This window comes from Galeopterus variegatus, unplaced genomic scaffold (genome assembly GCF_000696425.1).
Source record: "Galeopterus variegatus unplaced genomic scaffold, G_variegatus-3.0.2 Scaffold8945, whole genome shotgun sequence".
Taxonomy (NCBI): Eukaryota; Metazoa; Chordata; class Mammalia; order Dermoptera; family Cynocephalidae; genus Galeopterus; species Galeopterus variegatus.
In genome coordinates this window covers 44,293-51,507 of record NW_007735056.1, presented here as the reverse complement: position 1 = coordinate 51,507, position 7,215 = coordinate 44,293, and the positions used below count along the sequence as shown (strand labels likewise).

At 40.8% G+C, this 7,215-nt stretch overlaps 1 pseudogene; it reads right to left on the bottom strand.

The window, feature by feature from the left end:
* Nucleotides 1-886: 886 nt before the first annotated feature.
* The window catches only part of LOC103608883, a 6,978-nt pseudogene continuing 649 nt past the window's right edge, over nucleotides 887-7,215 (bottom strand).

Sequence of the window (7,215 nt, the reverse complement as noted above, 5' to 3'; positions counted from 1 at the left end):
CAGAAGAAACTAAAACTGGTGTAAGGCAAACAGATAATTTTATCATTGGTTTGCTGCTCTCATCACAATATTCATAAAGCAGTTAAAATCACTGGATAAAATCATTTAACTTGTGGTTTTAATTGCCATATGCTTTCTGTCTTCCATTGCCATGGATATATGCCACAGGTCGTGTCGGGCAGGTGTTCACGAGCCTGCACCTGGCTGAGCCCTTGAGTCTCCACATCCCCAGAAGGATCTGCACCCCAGAGCCTCTCTCAGACAACAGTGACTATACCAGGATCCTTTTCTGGGAGCTTTACTGAGGCAGGTCCAGAACCTGCTGTTTTTGTCAAAGTTCAGGGAGGTGTTTGACATTATTGAACCTGGGCATTAATTCCCACATTCCTATTTTTTCTTTTATTAATATTGTAATCAGCAGAGGTTAGGTACTTTAGTTCAATTCCTCTCTTATAATGAACTTGGACTATCATATTATGCCAGAAAGCAAGGAAGTGCTCAAAAAGTGATGGGGAAATGTCGAGAGGATGTGGATAACCTGAAGGGCCTCGCTCTGGAAGAATATGGGGCGATTTGAGAATCAAAATAAATAATGACAAGAATAGATTATGATGAATTAAATAGATAATCCATAAACCTATACTGATACTAAAAAGGGGGCGGGGTGGGAAAGGAAAGGAGATGGGAAATCTCTCTCTCGCTCTCTTTTTTTTTTAAATTAGCTGCTCAGTCAATAAATTTATTGTCTTTATCTAAAGGGGGCGGGGTGGGAAAGGAAAGGAGATGGGAAATCTCTCTCTCGCTCTCTTTTTTTTTAAAATTAGCTGCTCAGTCAATAAATTTATTGTCTTTATCTGAAATATCCCATAGAAAGTTGTCATTTGGTTTAGCCCTCAGCAGCACGCTCCTGAGCTCTGAGGACACTTGCCTTCTTTTGAGCTACCCGATCTTTCTTCTAGGCAAGGGACATTTTGAAACGGTTCTACCTCCTTTTTTTAACTTCTTCCTTGGGCTTCTTCTCATAGACTGGGTTCTCTGGTACAGCAGCATGAGCTTTCTTATACCTCTCTTCCATCATGCCTGGGGACACGGTGTTCTTCATGTATCGAGAGAATTGTTTCTTATGAGCATCTTCACCTTCTTCCACTAGGTGACACATACAATCTGCAATGTTCTGACCCATGATGTGCTTCTGCTGTACTTACGTCTGCATTCAGTTCCGTGCTTGCAGAATCATAATCAGGGACTCGTTTGGTACAGTGAGGGACAGACAAGCCTCCATCCTCTGCTCCCTCTAGGGCCCCCCAGACTTTATTGCCAGTGTTAGTTCTGGCAAGGCCTGCATCCAAATAGCAGGTGAAGGCATGGGTTGACCATAAATGCTTTCCACGTCGTGTTCTTTTCTGGTCACCTCCACGTGTCCTTCATAGACCTGGTCCATGCCGAACCTATGGAGAAGCCTGTGGCCCAGCAGCAGGTTGGTACAATATGCTGCAGCTTAATTTGTCAGACCAAACTTGGCACTGTATTTTGGTAGTTCGTGTACATAAATAAGCTGCACAGACTATCATATCCCCTTGTATACGGGAATAAGCAATTGACAAATGATATCTCTGTTAGTCACATGAACTATTTTCCTGTATTTGGGTGTGTTGTACTTATGTTTATCCTGGATCACCAAGCGTTTCTGAGCATAGTAATCTGTTTTACCCTCTCGTTCTAAATTTCACTTGGTATCTCTTAAGGTAGACCTCATTCTTGACAGCTTTTACAAACCCTCTTAATTGCCATACTTGTTTGCTCGCAGACCTGTACCCCTCCTTGTGGCAAACTTTTGCAGAAGCTCTGCTCTAGTGACAACGATGCTAAACGTCAGCCTCTTCTAAGCGCTGTGTGTCCCACTTCCAGAACCTAACCTCTGATAACTATGCTTTCCCCACTTTCCACATATGTTTTTCAAAAGCATAAATTACCTGCTGCAATATTTAGCTGGGCAAGAGCACATTCAGCAATTATTTCCCATTAAAACAGTGCTGCTGCCCCACCAACTAAAACAATACTCCACCCCACCTTTGGGGCCCCATCCCAACGTCATTAAAAACTGGTGCCAGTGACGGACTAGAGAAAGAGGCAGGAGGCACAGGCAAGTATTCCAAATTAAATGAGCTTCCTCCAAGGTCTGCTGATGGATTTGGCTTAAAAGCCACTTCATTGGTCTACAGGGATAAGCTTTCTTTTTCTTGCCAGCTCTGATGCTGTCCCAGAAAACCCACAAAGAAGTCAGGTTTGGAGCAGGTCCAGGACCCCCAGACTCCACTCTGGCACCCCGACTGCACACAATCCCCCCCCACCCAGCTACCTGCCAGTGCCCCTCAGCTGGCTGGCCCTCATCCCACAAGTGGTCTACTAACCTCGCCCTTGTCCCCAGTCCAATGCATCAGCTCCACCTGCCCCTTCTCTACCAACCCCTGTCCCCAAGCTCATGCACGGAGCCATGGCAGAGCCACAAATCCTGCGCTGCACAAGATGGGCCCCCAATCTTGTATTTTACATAGAGATAATAATAGAAAACACTTACATCTTCATTTTACAATCCCTATATATGATTATTAATTAGCTAAGAATCCTTGATGGAAGCTAAAACCATTGGATAAAAGACTGTTGGGAGCAATCTGGAGGACACCATTTAATCCAATAATTACGCTTATCAACAATAATGAGCCAATTGAAGTCAGGAGCCTCCTCCAGCCACGCACTAAGAGCATATCATCCACGTACTTCTCTGGGGGAAAAAAAATCCAACGTAAATCTACTCATGAAGAAACAATCAAATATAAATTGAGGGGAAAAATCTGCAAAAGAACTGGTCTTGACTCTCTAGAAATGTCAATTTCATGAAGACAAGGACAAAAACAAAAGTAAAAAGGTCAGGGAACTGCCCTATAGGAGGGTACTTCAAAAAGTTCGTGGAAAGATTCGCATTCTCTCTCCATTCTATTTTTCTGTTAACTTTTTGAAGTAACTTCATATTAAAGGAGACTAGAAACTTCATATGCAATATGCGATTTTTGTTTGAATCTTGGACAAACAAAAAGCTTTTAATAGGTATAAAGGACATTGTTGGAACAACTGGAGAAATCTGCACATGTACCATGTAGTATTGCATCCCCCCTTATCCATAGGAAATATCCATGACCCCTGCCGATGCCTGAAACCTCATATATGCTATGGTTTTTCCTACACGTAAGTACTATGATAAAGTTTAATTTATAAATTAGGCAAAGTATTAGATTAACAACACTGACTAATAATAAAACAGATCAAATACAATACACTGTAATAAAAGTTATGTGAATATTGTCTCTCTCTCTCAAAAGATCTTATTGTGCTGTAGATCTTAGCAACCTCAGCATATGATTTTTTTTTCTGTCCTTATTAAGAACTTCCACCTTTTCACTTAAAGGAAGCACTTTATGGCTTCTCTGTCGCATATCTGAATTGCCACTGTTACCACTCTTGCACTTTGGGGCCATTATGAAGTGAAATAAAGGTGACTTGAACACAAGCGCTGTGATGCTGTGACAGTGGCTGCTAAGTGGCCTCCACAGCCTGGAGATGCTGGACAAAGTTTGATTCACAGCGTTGGCAGGACACAGGGGCATGGCGTGAGACTTCACCATGCTACTCAGAACCATCCACAATTTACAACTTATGAATTGTTTATTTCTGAAATATTCCACTCGATATTTACGGACCATAGTTGACCATGGGTATCTGAAACTGCAGAAAACGAAACTGGGGATACAGGGCGACTGCTATATTGTGTCAATTTCCCAAGTGTAGTCATTGTATTGTGGTTTAGTAAGAGAATGTGCTTGTTCTTAGGATACAATGAATGATAGATTATTTGGTGATTATGTGTCATGATGTCTGTGACTAACTCTAAAATGCTTTGGAAAAAAACCAAACAAGGACATAGACAGAGAAAATAGATAGAAAACAGATTGTGAAATGTTAACTACCATATCAAGGTAGAGTGTCCACGGGGGGTTAATACAATGTTCTTGAAACTCTTCTGTAGATTTGAAATTTTTCAAAATAAAAGTTTATGAAAAAAAGCTGTGAAATGAATTGAGACATCTTGTTGCATTTGGATAGAATTAAGGAAAAAGGGGGTCCAGAAGTGCCCAAAAAGTCTGGCTTCTGGGTCTGAGTGGTATTTACAAGACTTCACTTTGTGATCATTTATTGAGCTGTTCAGTTCTGTTTTGTGTACTTTTCCTTATATTGTTCAATAAGAAATTGATTTGAAACAACCTTGCTTTATTCAACTATCTTCCAAATGTTATGACTCTTTTCATCACCAACACACTCGCACGCAAACATGCATGCTCACAAACGCATAGGGGCTGGGTGTTGCCTACTATGTGCCAGACACTGAATTATGCACTAGAAGAACAGAAAAAGTGAAAACCTGGTCCCTGTGCTCTTGCCTACTATGTGCCAGACACTGAATTATGCACTAGAAGAACAGAAAAAGTGAAAACCTGGTTCCTGTGCTCTGCCAGTTCACAAGCCAGTGTGAGGCTTCACGCACACACACACACACACACACACACACACACACACATGCTGTGATAAAGTGATTAGAATGGAATACGGGAGGAAAGAGGGAGGATGGGGAACTGGCTTCTCCAAAGACAGGTCAATCAATCATGGCTTTGAAGGATGGGAAGGATTTTGGCAACAGAAGTTACTCTTCTCTCACTTGGAAAACTGTGTTTACAGGATCCATTAATGACTTTGGGGACAGCCTTTGGTGATGGGCTTTAGAGCTGTCCAGGGACCCCCAAGCCATGGGGAGGGAACAGAACGACCTACACCCTTTGCTGAAAGATGCTCCTTTTCCCTCTGGAAAAGTAACCCTCTGACAGAGCAGGTGTAGGAGGGCTATTGATTTAATCGAGAAACATTTGGGGCTCAGAGAGGCTGAATGACTTGTATAAAATCAGACCATTAATGGCAGAACAGGACGAGAGCTCAGCCATAATCTTCTTTCTTTGGTAGTTGACTATTTGCCTGTCTGTCTCCTCTGCTAGTACCCAGTACTTTGTTTGGTGTATTTTGTTTTGTTTTAGTATGTAAACTTCTTGGGGGCAGGATTCATACTGTTTTCATCATAGTAGTCTCACATTCATAAACATAACATTTTGCAAATGGCAAATGCTCAATGAATGTGTTTAACACTCCAACTTCCTGATTTTACAGATAAACGAATGGAAGCCCAGAGAAGGTATATGTTGCCCAGGGTCCTACTGTACTTGCTGACGGGTCTAATTCTGGAAGCCAGTTCTTTCACCCAGTTCAAACTTCTCCCCATTACACCAATGCTTTCCTGCTTCAGCTATTTGAATGCCACCTTTAGGAAATTATCGAATCCAAATATCTCCTTTACCATTGTTAACTTAATTTTTAAAATTAGATCATCATGTATTATTCAGATGAAATTTATATTAAAATAAAACTTTATGTTCTACTTTAAATAGTAAATTAGTAACACATGCCTTAATGAAAGTAACTTTTAAGATAAATATGGTGAGGGAAAGAATGGTGTTACTAAACTGTAGCTCTAGTAGAAGCTGTTGCCTGAGATTGTCCTGAGAATGAGGCCCATTCTCTCCTTATTCAAAAAAGAATTGGCAAGTTTTTGTTTTTGCTTTTTTTGTTTAACAGCCCTCATAACTTTATTTCAGATTCTTGTATCCACTAGGATTTCCAGTACAAAGCTGAATACAGACAGACGTCCTTGTCTTAGTCTAGCTCTCAAAGGGAAAGTTTCAATATTCTACTCTTAAGTGTCATGCTCACTGCAGATATTCTGTAGATACTCTTTCACAGATTAACGAAGTTTCCTACCTTTGCTACTTTGCTTGGGTTTTTTGAATTGGCAAGTTTTAGAGAACTGTTAAAGATAAGATGTCTTCTTTAGCAAAAGCAGAATTGAAAGAGTTTTCTAAAAAACAGCTTTCTCTGTGATTTGGTTACTTAGCACCATGTCCCCTGTATCCCCTAGCATCATTGATATACCCCCAGCAGGATATGTCCTGAATGAAATTGGGAAACAATTCACTGCCGCCCATCCCCCACTACCCATACTTATGGGTTAATTCCCTAGTGTGCTGAGATTTTTAATATACAACAAAAAGAAACAGAGATAACAATATTTCATCACATAATAAATTGTTGATGATGCCATTTGTAGACAAATTTTAGAATAAAAGCAATCTTCCCAGGCTCCATTCAATCTCATCCTTGAAAAATAAGAAAAAAATTGTCTCTGCAGCTCGCTTACTGGACAGGTCTTTCCTGTGCTGGCCTATTGCAGTGGGTTTGACAGTTGGCAGGGAGTTCGTGAGGGTTTCTTATCCCACATCCTGCTCTACTAACTGCCTTTTGTCTTTGTAACCTAAGAAGATTTCTTTTCTCACAACAGGTGTGTACACAGTGAGGGAAATTCAAGGGAAACAGGAGAGGTCCAGACACATTAATCCCACCTCAGACTTACAGTAAACACCCCTCCTTGATCCCACAAAGAAAAAAATGGAGGAGAAAGAGGCTGATCATTTAAAGTCTCCTGCAAGCCCCCTGGGAAGGAGCTCAGGTTGGGGTAAAACTCATCCACTGACCGTGTGGTTTGGGTGGGGCTTTTGGTACATGAAACCCTGATCGTTCAATGTATCTAAGAGGACAACACATGGGATCCTTATGGTAATAAAACTGTTCTGTATCTTGACTGTGGTGGTGGATACACAAACTAACACATGCGATAAAATTCAATAGAGCTAAATACACACACACACACTCACACACTCACACACTCACACAAATAAGTATTAGTCAAACTTGGAAATCCAAATAAGGTCAGTGGATTATATCAATGTCAATATCCTGGTTGTGATGTTATACAAGTTTTGCAAGATCTTACCATTGGGGAAAACTGGGATCTCTCTATTATTTCTTACAACTGAATGTTATCTACCTTTTTTAATAATATGTAATTACCTCAAAAGAAATTTCAATTTTAAAAAAAGAAAAATAAATGCCATCTAGTAGGATAATGTAACAGAAGAGACACAGGCATGAGGAGAGAAGTGACTCAGTTGTGTACACACTTATCTTGCCCTCTAGACTGTGGTATCAGTAAGGGTGGGGACC